The sequence below is a fragment of the Zeugodacus cucurbitae genome, chromosome X (assembly GCF_028554725.1).
Source record: "Zeugodacus cucurbitae isolate PBARC_wt_2022May chromosome X, idZeuCucr1.2, whole genome shotgun sequence".
Lineage (NCBI taxonomy): Eukaryota > Metazoa > Arthropoda > Insecta > Diptera > Tephritidae > Zeugodacus > Zeugodacus cucurbitae.
In genome coordinates, this window is record NC_071672.1 from 7,812,356 (window position 1) to 7,828,143 (window position 15,788).

The window sequence follows — 15,788 nt, forward strand, 5'->3', positions numbered from 1 at the left end:
TCTTGTCTTGTCTTGTCTTGTCTTGTCTTGTCTTGTCTTGTCTTGTCTTGCCTTGTCTTGTCTTGTCTTGTCTTGTCTTGTCTTGTCTTGTCTTGTCTTGTCTTGTCTTGTCTTGTCTTGTCTTGTCTTGTCTTGCCTTGTCTTGTCTTGTCTTGTCTTGTCTTGTCTTGTCTTGTCTTGTCTTGTCTTGTCTTGTCTTGTCTTGTCTTGTCTTGTCTTGTCTTGTCTTGTCTTGTCTTGCCTTGTCTTGTCTTGTCTTGTCTTGTCTTGTCTTGTCTTGTCTTGTCTTGTCTTGTCTTGTCTTGTCTTGTCTTGTCTTGTCTTGTCTTGTCTTGTCTTGTCTCGTCTTGTCTTGTCTTGTCTTGTCTTGTCTTGTCTTGTCTTGTCTTGTCTTGTCTTGTCTTGTCTTGTCTTGTCTTGTCTTGTCTTGTCTTGTCTTGTCTTGTCTTGTCTTGTCTTGTCTTGTCTTGTCTTGTCTTGTCTTTTCTTGTCTGGCCTTGTCTTGTCTTGTTTTATCTTCTTAATTAATTTAAAAACAAATCAAACACAATAGTCCTGTCTTGTCTTGTTTTGTCTTCTCTTCTTAATTAATTTAGAAACAAATAATAAAAATGTCTTGACTTGTCTTGTATTTTCCAGTTTCGCCTTGTCTTGTCTTATCTTCTTAATTAATTTAAAAATAAATTAAACACAATTGTCTTGTTTTGTCTTGTCATGTCTTGTCTTGTCTTGTCTTGTCCTGTCTTGTCTTCTTAATTAGTTTAGAAAGAAATAAAAAAATGTCTTGTCTTGTTTTGTCTTGTCTTGTCTTGTCCTGTCTTGTCTTCTTAATTAGTTTAGAAAGAAATAAAAAAATGTCTTGTCTTGTTTTGTTTTGTCATGTCATGTCTTCTCTTGTTTTGTCTTATCTTCTTAATTAATTTAAAAACAAATCAAACACAATTGTCTTGTCTTGTCTTGTATTTTCCAGTCTGGCCTTGTCTTGTCTTGTCTTGTCTTGTCTTGTCTTGTCTTGTCTTGTCTTGTCTTGTCTTGTCTTGTCTTGTCTTGTCTTGTCTTGTCTTATCTTGTCTTGTCTTGTCTTGTCTTGTCTTGTCCTGCCTTGTCTTGTCTTGTCTTGTCTTGTCTTGTCTTGTCTTGTCTTGTCTTGTCTTGTCTTGTCTTGTCTTGTCTTGTCTTGTCTTGTCTTGTCTTGTCTTGTCTTGTCTTGTCTTGTCTTGTCTTGTCTTGTCTTGTCTTGTCTTGTCTTGTCTTGTCTTGTCTTGTCTTGTCTTGTCTTTTCTTGTCTGGCCTTGTCTTGTCTTGTTTTATCTTCTTAATTAATTTAAAAACAAATCAAACACAATAGTCCTGTCTTGTCTTGTTTTGTCTTCTCTTCTTAATTAATTTAGAAACAAATAATAAAAATGTCTTGACTTGTCTTGTATTTTCCAGTTTCGCCTTGTCTTGTCTTATCTTCTTAATTAATTTAAAAATAAATTAAACACAATTGTCTTGTTTTGTCTTGTCATGTCTTGTCTTGTCTTGTCTTGTCCTGTCTTGTCTTCTTAATTAGTTTAGAAAGAAATAAAAAAATGTCTTGTCTTGTTTTGTTTTGTCATGTCTTGTCATGTCATGTCTTCTCTTGTTTTGTCTTATCTTCTTAATTAATTTAAAAACAAATCAAACACAATTGTCTTGTCTTGTCTTGTATTTTCCAGTCTGGCCTTGTCTTGTCTTGTCTTGTCTTGTCTTGTCTTGTCTTGTCTTGTCTTGTCTTGTCTTGTCTTGTCTTGTCTTGTCTTGTCTTTTCTTGTCTGGCCTTGTCTTGTCTTGTTTTATCTTCTTAATTAATTTAAAAACAAATCAAACACAATAGTCCTGTCTTGTCTTGTTTTGTCTTCTCTTCTTAATTAATTTAGAAACAAATAATAAAAATGTCTTGACTTGTCTTGTATTTTCCAGTTTCGCCTTGTCTTGTCTTATCTTCTTAATTAATTTAAAAATAAATTAAACACAATTGTCTTGTTTTGTCTTGTCATGTCTTGTCTTGTCTTGTCTTGTCCTGTCTTGTCTTCTTAATTAGTTTAGAAAGAAATAAAAAAATGTCTTGTCTTGTTTTGTTTTGTCATGTCTTGTCATGTCATGTCTTCTCTTGTTTTGTCTTATCTTCTTAATTAATTTAAAAACAAATCAAACACAATTGTCTTGTCTTGTCTTGTCTTGTCTTGTCTTGTCTTGTCTTGTCTTGTCTTGTCTTGTCTTGTCTTGTCTTGTCTTGTCTTGTCTTGTCTTGTCTTGTCTTGTCTTGTCTTGTCTTGTCTTGTCTTGTCTTGTCTTGTCTTGTCTTGTCTTGTCTTGTCTTGTCTTGTCTTGTCTTGTCTTGTCTTGTCTTGTCTTGTCTTGTCTTGTCTGGCCTTGTCTTGTCTTGTCTTGTCTTGTCTTGTCTTGTCTTGTCTTTTCTTGTCTGGCCTTGTCTTGTCTTGTTTTATCTTCTTAATTAATTTAAAAACAAATCAAACACAATAGTCCTGTCTTGTCTTGTTTTGTCTTGTCATGTCTTGTCTTGTCTTGTCTTGTCCTGTCTTGTCTTCTCTTCTTAATTAGTTTAGAAAGAAATAAAAAAATGTCTTGTCTTGTTTTGTCTTGTCTTGTCTTGTCCTGTCTTGTCTTCTTAATTAGTTTAGAAAGAAATAAAAAAATGTCTTCTCTTGTTTTGTTTTGTCATGTCATGTCTTCTCTTGTTTTGTCTTATCTTCTTAATTAATTTAAAAACAAATCAAACACAATTGTCTTGTCTTGTCTTGTATTTTCCAGTCTGGCCTTGTCTTGTCTTGTCTTGTCTTGTCTTGTCTTGTCTTGTCTTGTCTTGTCTTGTCTTGTCTTGTCTTGTCTTGTCTTGTCTTGTCTTGTCTTATCTTGTCTTGTCTTGTCTTGTCTTGTCTTGTCCTGCCTTGTCTTGTCTTGTCTTGTCTTGTCTTGTCTTGTCTTGTCTTGTCTTGTCTTGTCTTGTCTTGTCTTGTCTTGTCTTGTCTTGTCTTGTCTTGTCTTGTCTTGTCCTGTCTTGTCTTCTTAATTAGTTTAGAAAGAAATAAAAAAATGTCTTGTCTTGTTTTGTTTTGTCATGTCTTGTCATGTCATGTCTTCTTAATTAGTTTAGAAAGAAATAAAAAAATGTCTTGTCTTGTTTTGTTTTGTCATGTCTTGTCATGTCATGTCTTCTCTTGTTTTGTCTTATCTTCTTAATTAATTTAAAAACAAATCAAACACAATTGTCTTGACTTGCCTTGTCTTGTCTTGTCTTGTCTTGTCTTGTCTTGTCTTGTCCTGTCTTGTCTTCTTAATTAGTTTAGAAAGAAATAAAAAAATGTCTTGTCTTGTTTTGTTTTGTCATGTCTTGTCATGTCATGTCTTCTCTTGTTTTGTCTTATCTTCTTAATTAATTTAAAAACAAATCAAACACAATTGTCTTGTCTTGTCTTGTCTTGTCTTGTCTTGTCTTGTCTTGTCTTGTCTTGTCTTGTCTTGTCTTTTCTTGTCTGGCCTTGTCTTGTCTTGTTTTATCTTCTTAATTAATTTAAAAACAAATCAAACACAATAGTCCTGTCTTGTCTTGTTTTGTCTTCTCTTCTTAATTAATTTAGAAACAAATAATAAAAATCTTGTCTTGTCTTGTCTTGTCTTGTCTTGTCTTGTCTTGTCTTGTCTTGTCTTGTTTTGTCTTGTCTTGTCTTGTCTTGTCTTGTCTTGTCTTGTCTTGTCTTGTCTTGTCTTGTCTTGTCTTGTCTTGTCTTGTCTTGTCTTGTCTTGTCTTGTCTTGTCTTGTCTTGTCTTGTCTTGTCTTGTCTTGTCTTGTCTTGTCTTGTCTTGTCTTGTCTTGTCTTGTCTTGTCTTGTCTTGTCTTGTCTTGTCTTGTCTTGTCTTGTCTTGTCTTGTCTTGTCTTGTCTTGTCTTGTCTTGTCTTGTCTTGTCTTGTCTTGTCTTGTCTTGTCTTGTCTTGTCTTGTCTTGTCTTGTCTTGTCTTGTCTTGTCTTGTCTTGTCTTGTCTTGTCTTGTCTTGTCTTGTCTTGTCTTGTCTTGTCTTGTCTTGTCTTGTCTTGTCTTGTCTTGTCTTGTCTTGTCTTGTCTTGTCTTGTCTTGTCTTGTCTTGTCTTGTCTTGTCTTTTCTTGTCTGGCCTTGTCTTGTCTTGTTTTATCTTCTTAATTAATTTAAAAACAAATCAAACACAATAGTCCTGTCTTGTCTTGTTTTGTCTTCTCTTCTTAATTAATTTAGAAACAAATAATAAAAATGTCTTGACTTGTCTTGTATTTTCCAGTCTGGTCTTGTCTTGTCTTTTCTTGTCTTGTCTTGTCTTGTCTTGTCTTGTCTTGTCTTGTCTTGTCTTGTCTTGTCTTGTCTTGTCTTGTCTTGTCTTGTCTTGTCTTGTCTTGTCTTGTCTTGTCTTGTCTTGTCTTGACTTGTCTTGTCTTGTCTTGTCTTGTCTTGTCTTGTCTTGTCTTGTCTTGTCTTGTCTTGTCTTGTCTTGTCTTGTCTTGTCTTGTCTTGTCTTGTCTTGTCTTGTCTTGTCTTGTCTTGTCTTGTCTTGTCTTGTCTTGTCTTGTCTTGTCTTGTCTTGTCTTGTCTTGTCTTGTCTTGTCTTGTCTTGTCTTGTCTTGTCTTGTCTTGTCTTGTCTTGTCTTGTCTTGTCTTGTCTTGTCTTGTCTTGTCTTGTCTTGTCTTGTCTTGTCTTGTCTTGTCTTGTCTTGTCTTGTCTTCTCTTGTCTTGTCTTGTCTTGTCTTGTCTTGTCTTGTCTTGTCTTGTCTTGTCTTGTCTTGCCTTGTCTTGTCTTGTCTTGTCTTGTCTTGTCTTGTCTTGTCTTGTCTTGTCTTGCCTTGTCTTGTCTTGTCTTGTCTTGTCTTGTCTTGTCTTGTCTTGTCTTGTCTTGTCTTGTCTTGTCTTGTCTTGTCTTGTCTTGTCTTGTCTTGTCTTGTCTTGTCTTGTCTTGTCTTGTCTTGTCTTGTCTTGTCTTGTCTTGTCTTGTCTTGTCTTGTCTTGTCTTGTCTTGTCTTGTCTTGTCTTGTCTTGTCTTGTCTTGTCTTGTCTTGTCTTGTCTTGTCTTGTCTTGTCTTTTCTTGTCTGGCCTTGTCTTGTCTTGTTTTATCTTCTTAATTAATTTAAAAACAAATCAAACACAATAGTCCTGTCTTGTCTTGTTTTGTCTTCTCTTCTTAATTAATTTAGAAACAAATAATAAAAATGTCTTGACTTGTCTTGTATTTTCCAGTTTCGCCTTGTCTTGTCTTATCTTCTTAATTAATTTAAAAATAAATTAAACACAATTGTCTTGTTTTGTCTTGTCATGTCTTGTCTTGTCTTGTCTTGTCCTGTCTTGTCTTCTTAATTAGTTTAGAAAGAAATAAAAAAATGTCTTGTCTTGTTTTGTCTTGTCTTGTCTTGTCCTGTCTTGTCTTCTTAATTAGTTTAGAAAGAAATAAAAAAATGTCTTGTCTTGTTTTGTTTTGTCATGTCATGTCTTCTCTTGTTTTGTCTTATCTTCTTAATTAATTTAAAAACAAATCAAACACAATTGTCTTGTCTTGTCTTGTATTTTCCAGTCTGGCCTTGTCTTGTCTTGTCTTGTCTTGTCTTGTCTTGTCTTGTCTTGTCTTGTCTTGTCTTGTCTTGTCTTGTCTTGTCTTGTCTTTTCTTGTCTGGCCTTGTCTTGTCTTGTTTTATCTTCTTAATTAATTTAAAAACAAATCAAACACAATAGTCCTGTCTTGTCTTGTTTTGTCTTCTCTTCTTAATTAATTTAGAAACAAATAATAAAAATGTCTTGACTTGTCTTGTATTTTCCAGTTTCGCCTTGTCTTGTCTTATCTTCTTAATTAATTTAAAAATAAATTAAACACAATTGTCTTGTTTTGTCTTGTCATGTCTTGTCTTGTCTTGTCTTGTCCTGTCTTGTCTTCTTAATTAGTTTAGAAAGAAATAAAAAAATGTCTTGTCTTGTTTTGTTTTGTCATGTCTTGTCATGTCATGTCTTCTCTTGTTTTGTCTTATCTTCTTAATTAATTTAAAAACAAATCAAACACAATTGTCTTGTCTTGTCTTGTATTTTCCAGTCTGGCCTTGTCTTGTCTTGTCTTGTCTTGTCTTGTCTTGTCTTGTCTTGTCTTGTCTTGTCTTGTCTTGTCTTGTCTTGTCTTGTCTTGTCTTGTCTTGTCTTGTCTTTTCTTGTCTGGCCTTGTCTTGTCTTGTTTTATCTTCTTAATTAATTTAAAAACAAATCAAACACAATAGTCCTGTCTTGTCTTGTTTTGTCTTCTCTTCTTAATTAATTTAGAAACAAATAATAAAAATGTCTTGACTTGTCTTGTATTTTCCAGTTTCGCCTTGTCTTGTCTTATCTTCTTAATTAATTTAAAAATAAATTAAACACAATTGTCTTGTTTTGTCTTGTCATGTCTTGTCTTGTCTTGTCTTGTCCTGTCTTGTCTTCTTAATTAGTTTAGAAAGAAATAAAAAAATGTCTTGTCTTGTTTTGTTTTGTCATGTCTTGTCATGTCATGTCTTCTCTTGTTTTGTCTTATCTTCTTAATTAATTTAAAAACAAATCAAACACAATTGTCTTGTCTTGTCTTGTCTTGTCTTGTCTTGTCTTGTCTTGTCTTGTCTTGTCTTGTCTTGTCTTGTCTTGTCTTGTCTTGTCTTGTCTTGTCTTGTCTTGTATTGTCTTGTCTTGTCTTGTCTTGTCTTGTCTTGTCTTTTCTTGTCTGGCCTTGTCTTGTCTTGTCTTGTCTTGTCTTGTCTTGTCTTGTCTTGTCTTTTCTTGTCTGGCCTTGTCTTGTCTTGTTTTATCTTCTTAATTAATTTAAAAACAAATCAAACACAATAGTCCTGTCTTGTCTTGTTTTGTCTTCTCTTCTTAATTAATTTAGAAACAAATAATAAAAATCTTGTCTTGTCTTGTCTTGTCTTGTCTTGTCTTGTCTTGTCTTGTCTTGTCTTGTCTTGTCTTGTCTTGTCTTGTCTTGTCTTGTCTTGTCTTGTCTTGTCTTGTCTTGTCTTGTCTTGTCTTGTCTTGTCTTGTCTTGTCTTGTCTTGTCTTGTCTTGTCTTGTCTTGTCTTGTCTTGTCTTGTCTTGTCTTGTCTTGTCTTGTCTTGTCTTGTCTTGTCTTGTCTTGTCTTGTCTTGTCTTGTCTTGTCTTGTCTTGTCTTGTCTTGTCTTGTCTTGTCTTGTCTTGTCTTGTCTTGTCTTGTCTTGTCTTGTCTTGTCTTGTCTTGTCTTGTCTTTTCTTGTCTGGCCTTGTCTTGTCTTGTTTTATCTTCTTAATTAATTTAAAAACAAATCAAACACAATAGTCCTGTCTTGTCTTGTTTTGTCTTCTCTTCTTAATTAATTTAGAAACAAATAATAAAAATGTCTTGACTTGTCTTGTATTTTCCAGTTTCGCCTTGTCTTGTCTTATCTTCTTAATTAATTTAAAAATAAATTAAACACAATTGTCTTGTTTTGTCTTGTCATGTCTTGTCTTGTCTTGTCTTGTCCTGTCTTGTCTTCTTAATTAGTTTAGAAAGAAATAAAAAAATGTCTTGTCTTGTTTTGTTTTGTCATGTCTTGTCATGTCATGTCTTCTCTTGTTTTGTCTTATCTTCTTAATTAATTTAAAAACAAATCAAACACAATTGTCTTGTCTTGTCTTGTATTTTCCAGTCTGGCCTTGTCTTGTCTTGTCTTGACTTGTCTTGTCTTGTCTTGTCTTGTCTTGTCTTGTCTTGTCTTGTCTTGTCTTGTCTTTTCTTGTCTGGCCTTGTCTTGTCTTGTTTTATCTTCTTAATTAATTTAAAAACAAATCAAACACAATAGTCCTGTCTTGTCTTGTTTTGTCTTCTCTTCTTAATTAATTTAGAAACAAATAATAAAAATGTCTTGACTTGTCTTGTATTTTCCAGTTTCGCCTTGTCTTGTCTTATCTTCTTAATTAATTTAAAAATAAATTAAACACAATTGTCTTGTTTTGTCTTGTCATGTCTTGTCTTGTCTTGTCTTGTCCTGTCTTGTCTTCTTAATTAGTTTAGAAAGAAATAAAAAAATGTCTTGTCTTGTTTTGTTTTGTCATGTCTTGTCATGTCATGTCTTCTCTTGTTTTGTCTTATCTTCTTAATTAATTTAAAAACAAATCAAACACAATTGTCTTGTCTTGTCTTGTCTTGTCTTGTCTTGTATTGTCTTGTCTTGTCTTGTCTTGTCTTGTCTTGTCTTGTCTTGTCTTGTCTTGTCTTGTCTTGTCTTGTCTTGTCTTGTCTTGTCTTGTCTTGTCTTGTCTTGTCTTGTCTTGTCTTGTCTTGTCTTGTCTTGTCTTGTCTTGTCTTGTCTTGTCTTGTCTTGTCTTGTCTTGTCTTGTCTTGTCTTGTCTGGCCTTGTCTTGTCTTGTCTTGTCTTGTCTTGTCTTGTCTTGTCTTGTCTTGTCTTTTCTTGTCTGGCCTTGTCTTGTCTTGTCTTGTCTTGTCTTGTCTTGTCTTGTCTTGTCTTGTCTTGTCTTGTCTTGTCTTGTCTTGTCTTGTCTTGTCTTGTCTTGTCTTGTCTTGTCTTGTCTTGTCTTGTCTTGTCTTGTCTTGTCTTGTCTTGTCTTGTCTTGTCTTGTCTTGTCTTGTCTTGTCCTGTCTTGTCTTGTCTTGTCTTGTCTTGTCTTGTCTTGTCTTGTCTTGTCTTGTCTTGTCTTGTCTTGTCTTGTCTTGTCTTGTCTTGTCTTGTCTTGTCTTGTCTTGTCTTGTCTTGTCTTGTCTTGTCTTGTCTTGTCTTGTCTTGTCTTGTCTTGTCTTGTCTTGTCTTGTCTTGTCTTGTCTTGTCTTGTCTTGTCTTGTCTTGTCTTGTCTTGTCTTGTCTTGTCTTGTCTTGTCTTGTCTTGTCTTGTCTTGTCTTGTCTTGTCTTGTCTTGTCTTGTCTTGTCTTGTCTTGTCTTGTCTTGTCTTGTCTTGTCTTGTCTTGTCTTTTCTTGTCTGGCCTTGTCTTGTCTTGTTTTATCTTCTTAATTAATTTAAAAACAAATCAAACACAATAGTCCTGTCTTGTCTTGTTTTGTCTTCTCTTCTTAATTAATTTAGAAACAAATAATAAAAATGTCTTGACTTGTCTTGTATTTTCCAGTTTCGCCTTGTCTTGTCTTATCTTCTTAATTAATTTAAAAATAAATTAAACACAATTGTCTTGTTTTGTCTTGTCATGTCTTGTCTTGTCTTGTCTTGTCCTGTCTTGTCTTCTTAATTAGTTTAGAAAGAAATAAAAAAATGTCTTGTCTTGTTTTGTTTTGTCATGTCTTGTCATGTCATGTCTTCTCTTGTTTTGTCTTATCTTCTTAATTAATTTAAAAACAAATCAAACACAATTGTCTTGTCTTGTCTTGTATTTTCCAGTCTGGCCTTGTCTTGTCTTGTCTTGACTTGTCTTGTCTTGTCTTGTCTTGTCTTGTCTTGTCTTGTCTTGTCTTGTCTTTTCTTGTCTGGCCTTGTCTTGTCTTGTTTTATCTTCTTAATTAATTTAAAAACAAATCAAACACAATAGTCCTGTCTTGTCTTGTTTTGTCTTCTCTTCTTAATTAATTTAGAAACAAATAATAAAAATGTCTTGACTTGTCTTGTATTTTCCAGTTTCGCCTTGTCTTGTCTTATCTTCTTAATTAATTTAAAAATAAATTAAACACAATTGTCTTGTTTTGTCTTGTCATGTCTTGTCTTGTCTTGTCTTGTCCTGTCTTGTCTTCTTAATTAGTTTAGAAAGAAATAAAAAAATGTCTTGTCTTGTTTTGTTTTGTCATGTCTTGTCATGTCATGTCTTCTCTTGTTTTGTCTTATCTTCTTAATTAATTTAAAAACAAATCAAACACAATTGTCTTGTCTTGTCTTGTCTTGTCTTGTCTTGTATTGTCTTGTCTTGTCTTGTCTTGTCTTGTCTTGTCTTGTCTTGTCTTGTCTTGTCTTGTCTTGTCTTGTCTTGTCTTGTCTTGTCTTGTCTTGTCTTGTCTTGTCTTGTCTTGTCTTGTCTTGTCTTGTCTTGTCTTGTCTTGTCTTGTCTTGTCTTGTCTTGTCTTGTCTTGTCTTGTCTGGCCTTGTCTTGTCTTGTCTTGTCTTGTCTTGTCTTGTCTTGTCTTGTCTTGTCTTTTCTTGTCTGGCCTTGTCTTGTCTTGTTTTATCTTCTTAATTAATTTAAAAACAAATCAAACACAATAGTCCTGTCTTGTCTTGTTTTGTCTTCTCTTCTTAATTAATTTAGAAACAAATAATAAAAATGTCTTGACTTGCCTTGTCTTGTCTTGTCTTGTCTTGTCTTGTCTTGTCTTGTCTTGTCTTGTCTTGTCTTGTCTTGTCTTGTCTTGTCTTGTCTTGTCTTGTCTTGTCTTGTCTTGTCTTGTCTTGTCTTGTCTTGTCTTGTCTTGTCTTGTCTTGTCTTGTCTTGTCTTGTCTTGTCTTGTCTTGTCTTGTCTTGTCTTGTCTTGTCTTGTCTTGTCTTGTCTTGTCCTGTCTTGTCTTGTCTTGTCTTGTCTTGTCTTGTCTTGTCTTGTCTTGTCTTGTCTTGTCTTGTCTTGTCTTGTCTTGTCTTGTCTTGTCTTGTCTTGTCTTGTCTTGTCTTGTCTTGTCTTGTCTTGTCTTGTCTTGTCTTGTCTTGTCTTGTCTTGTCTTGTCTTGTCTTGTCTTGTCTTGTCTTGTCTTGTCTTGTCTTGTCTTGTCTTGTCTTGTCTTGTCTTGTCTTGTCTTGTCTTGTCTTGTCTTGTCTTGTCTTGTCTTGTCTTGTCTTGTCTTGTCTTGTCTTGTCTTGTCTTTTCTTGTCTGGCCTTGTCTTGTCTTGTTTTATCTTCTTAATTAATTTAAAAACAAATCAAACACAATAGTCCTGTCTTGTCTTGTTTTGTCTTCTCTTCTTAATTAATTTAGAAACAAATAATAAAAATGTCTTGACTTGTCTTGTATTTTCCAGTTTCGCCTTGTCTTGTCTTATCTTCTTAATTAATTTAAAAATAAATTAAACACAATTGTCTTGTTTTGTCTTGTCATGTCTTGTCTTGTCTTGTCTTGTCCTGTCTTGTCTTCTTAATTAGTTTAGAAAGAAATAAAAAAATGTCTTGTCTTGTTTTGTTTTGTCATGTCTTGTCATGTCATGTCTTCTCTTGTTTTGTCTTATCTTCTTAATTAATTTAAAAACAAATCAAACACAATTGTCTTGTCTTGTCTTGTATTTTCCAGTCTGGCCTTGTCTTGTCTTGTCTTGTCTTGTCTTGTCTTGTCTTGTCTTGTCTTGTCTTGTCTTTTCTTGTCTGGCCTTGTCTTGTCTTGTTTTATCTTCTTAATTAATTTAAAAACAAATCAAACACAATAGTCCTGTCTTGTCTTGTTTTGTCTTCTCTTCTTAATTAATTTAGAAACAAATAATAAAAATGTCTTGACTTGTCTTGTATTTTCCAGTTTCGCCTTGTCTTGTCTTATCTTCTTAATTAATTTAAAAATAAATTAAACACAATTGTCTTGTTTTGTCTTGTCATGTCTTGTCTTGTCTTGTCTTGTCCTGTCTTGTCTTCTTAATTAGTTTAGAAAGAAATAAAAAAATGTCTTGTCTTGTTTTGTTTTGTCATGTCTTGTCATGTCATGTCTTCTCTTGTTTTGTCTTATCTTCTTAATTAATTTAAAAACAAATCAAACACAATTGTCTTGTCTTGTCTTGTCTTGTCTTGTCTTGTATTGTCTTGTCTTGTCTTGTCTTGTCTTGTCTTGTCTTGTCTTGTCTTGTCTTGTCTTGTCTTGTCTTGTCTTGTCTTGTCTTGTCTTGTCTTGTCTTGTCTTGTCTTGTCTTGTCTTGTCTTGTCTTGTCTTGTCTTGTCTTGTCTTGTCTTGTCTTGTCTTGTCTTGTCTTGTCTTGTCTTGTCTTGTCTTGTCTGGCCTTGTCTTGTCTTGTCTTGTCTTGTCTTGTCTTGTCTTGTCTTGTCTTGTCTTGTCTTTTCTTGTCTGGCCTTGTCTTGTCTTGTTTTATCTTCTTAATTAATTTAAAAACAAATCAAACACAATAGTCCTGTCTTGTCTTGTTTTGTCTTCTCTTCTTAATTAATTTAGAAACAAATAATAAAAATGTCTTGACGTGCCTTGTCTTGTCTTGTCTTGTCTTGTCTTGTCTTGTCTTGTCTTGTCTTGTCTTGTCTTGTCTTGTCTTGTCTTGTCTTGTCTTGTCTTGTCTTGTCTTGTCTTGTCTTGTCTTGTCTTGTCTTGTCTTGTCTTGTCTTGTCTTGTCTTGTCTTGTCTTGTCTTGTCTTGTCTTGTCTTGTCTTGTCTTGTCTTGTCTTGTCTTGTCTTGTCTTGTCTTGTCTTGTCTTGTCTTGTCTTGTCTTGTCTTGTCTTGTCTTGTCTTGTCTTGTCTTGTCTTGTCTTGTCTTGTCTTGTCTTGTCTTGTCTTGTCTTGTCTTGTCTTGTCTTGTCTTGTCTTGTCTTGTCTTGTCTTGTCTTGTCTTGTCTTGTCTTGTCTTGTCTTGTCTTGTCTTGTCTTGTCTTGTCTTGTCTTGTCTTGTCTTGTCTTGTCTTGTCTTGTCTTGTCTTGCCTTGTCTTGTCTTGTCTTGTCTTGTCTTGTCTTGTCTTGTCTTGTCTTGTCTTGTCTTGTCTTGTCTTGTCTTGTCTTGTCTTGTCTTGTCTTGTCTTGGCTTGTCTTGTCTTGTCTTGTCTTGTCTTGTCTTGTCTTGTCTTGTCTGGCCTTGTCTTGTCTTGTCTTGTCTTGTCTTGTCTTGTCTTGTCTTGTCTTGTCTTGTCTTGTCTTTTCTTGTCTGGCCTTGTCTTGTCTTGTTTTATCTTCTTAATTAATTTAAAAACAAATCAAACACAATAGTCCTGTCTTGTCTTGTTTTGTCTTCTCTTCTTAATTAATTTAGAAACAAATAATAAAAATGTCTTGACTTGTCTTGTATTTTCCAGTCTGGTCTTGTCTTGCCTTGTCTTGTCTTGTCTTGTCTTGTCTTGTCTTGTCTTGTCTTGTCTTGTCTTGTCTTGTCTTGTCTTTTCTTGTCTGGCCTTGTCTTGTCTTGTTTTATCTTCTTAATTAATTTAAAAACAAATCAAACACAATAGTCCTGTCTTGTCTTGTTTTGTCTTCTCTTCTTAATTAATTTAGAAACAAATAATAAAAATGTCTTGACTTGTCTTGTATTTTCCAGTTTCGCCTTGTCTTGTCTTATCTTCTTAATTAATTTAAAAATAAATTAAACACAATTGTCTTGTTTTGTCTTGTCATGTCTTGTCTTGTCTTGTCTTGTCCTGTCTTGTCTTCTTAATTAGTTTAGAAAGAAATAAAAAAATGTCTTGTCTTGTTTTGTTTTGTCATGTCTTGTCATGTCATGTCTTCTCTTGTTTTGTCTTATCTTCTTAATTAATTTAAAAACAAATCAAACACAATTGTCTTGTCTTGTCTTGTCTTGTCTTGTCTTGTCTTGTCTTGTCTTGTCTTGTCTTGTCTTGTCTTGTCTTGTCTTGTCTTGTCTTGTCTTGTCTTGTCTTGTCTTGTCTTGTCTTGTCTTGTCTTGTCTTGTCTTGTCTTGTCTTGTCTTGTCTTGTCTTGTCTTGTCTTGTCTTGTCTTGTCTTGTCTTGTCTTGTCTTGTCTTGTCTTTTCTTGTCTGGCCTTGTCTTGTCTTGTCTTGTCTTGTCTTGTCTTGTCTTGTCTTGTCTTGTCTTGTCTTGTCTTGTCTTTTCTTGTCTGGCCTTGTCTTGTCTTGTTTTATCTTCTTAATTAATTTAAAAACAAATCAAACACAATAGTCCTGTCTTGTCTTGTTTTGTCTTCTCTTCTTAATTAATTTAGAAACAAATAATAAAAATGTCTTGACTTGTCTTGTATTTTCCAGTCTGGTCTTGTCTTGTCTTGTCTTGTCTTGTCTTGTCTTGTCTTGTCTTGTCTTGTCTTTTCTTGTCTGGCCTTGTCTTGTCTTGTTTTATCTTCTTAATTAATTTAAAAACAAATCAAACACAATAGTCCTGTCTTGTCTTGTTTTGTCTTCTCTTCTTAATTAATTTAGAAACAAATAATAAAAATGTCTTGACTTGTCTTGTATTTTCCAGTCTGGTCTTGTCTTGCCTTGTCTTGTCTTGTCTTGTCTTGTCTTGTCTTGTCTTGTCTTATCTTCTTAATTAATTTAAAAATAAATTAAACACAATTGTCTTGTTTTGTCTTGTCATGTCTTGTCTTGTCTTGTCTTGTCCTGTCTTGTCTTCTTAATTAGTTTAGAAAGAAATAAAAAAATGTCTTGTCTTGTTTTGTTTTGTCATGTCTTGTCATGTCATGTCTTCTCTTGTTTTGTCTTATCTTCTTAATTAATTTAAAAACAAATCAAACACAATTGTCTTGTCTTGTCTTGTATTTTCCAGTCTGGCCTTGTCTTGTCTTGTCTTGTCTTGTCTTGTCTTGTCTTGTCTTGTCTTGTCTTGTCTTGTCTTGTCTTGTCTTGTCTTGTCTTTTCTTGTCTGGCCTTGTCTTGTCTTGTTTTATCTTCTTAATTAATTTAAAAACAAATCAAACACAATAGTCCTGTCTTGTCTTGTTTTGTCTTCTCTTCTTAATTAATTTAGAAACAAATAATAAAAATGTCTTGACTTGTCTTGTATTTTCCAGTTTCGCCTTGTCTTGTCTTATCTTCTTAATTAATTTAAAAATAAATTAAACACAATTGTCTTGTTTTGTCTTGTCATGTCTTGTCTTGTCTTGTCTTGTCCTGTCTTGTCTTCTTAATTAGTTTAGAAAGAAATAAAAAAATGTCTTGTCTTGTTTTGTTTTGTCATGTCTTGTCATGTCATGTCTTCTCTTGTTTTGTCTTATCTTCTTAATTAATTTAAAAACAAATCAAACACAATTGTCTTGTCTTGTCTTGTCTTGTCTTGTCTTGTCTTGTCTTGTCTTGTCTTGTCTTGTCTTGTCTTGTCTTGTCTTGTCTTGTCTTGTCTTGTCTTGTCTTGTCTTGTCTTGTCTTGTCTTTTCTTGTCTGGCCTTGTCTTGTCTTGTCTTGTCTTGTCTTGTCTTGTCTTGTCTTGTCTTTTCTTGTCTGGCCTTGTCTTGTCTTGTTTTATCTTCTTAATTAATTTAAAAACAAATCAAACACAATAGTCCTGTCTTGTCTTGTTTTGTCTTCTCTTCTTAATTAATTTAGAAACAAATAATAAAAATGTCTTGACTTGTCTTGTATTTTCCAGTCTGGTCTTGTCTTGCCTTGTCTTGTCTTGTCTTGTCTTGTCTTGTCTTGTCTTGTCTTGTCTTGTCTTGTCTTGTCTTGTCTTGTCTTGTCTTGTCTTGTCTTGTCTTGTCTTGTCTTGTCTTGTCTTGTCTTGTCTTGTCTTGTCTTGTCTTGTCTTGTCTTGTCTTGTCTTGTCTTGTCTTGTCTTGTCTTGTCTTGTCTTGTCTTGTCTTGTCTTGTCTTGTCTTGTCTTGTCTTGTCTTGTCTTGTCTTGTCTTGTCTTGTCTTGTCTTGTCTTGTCTTGTCTTGTCTTGTCTTGTCTTGTCTTGTCTTGTCTTGTCTTGTCTTGTCTTGTCTTGTCTTGTCTTGTCTTGTCTTGTCTTGTCTTGTCTTGTCTTGTCTTGTCTTGTCTTGTCTTGTCTTGTCTTGTCTTGTCTTGTCTTGTCTTGTCTTGTCTTGTCTTGTCTTGTCTTGTCTTGTCTTGTCTTGTCTTGTCTTGTCTTGTCTTGTCTTGTCTTGTCTTGTCTTGTCTTGTCTTGTCTTGTCTTGTCTTGTCTTGTCTTGTCTTGTCTTGTCTTGTCTTGTCTTGTCTTGTCTTGTCTTGTCTTGTCTTGTCTTGTCTTGTCTTGTCT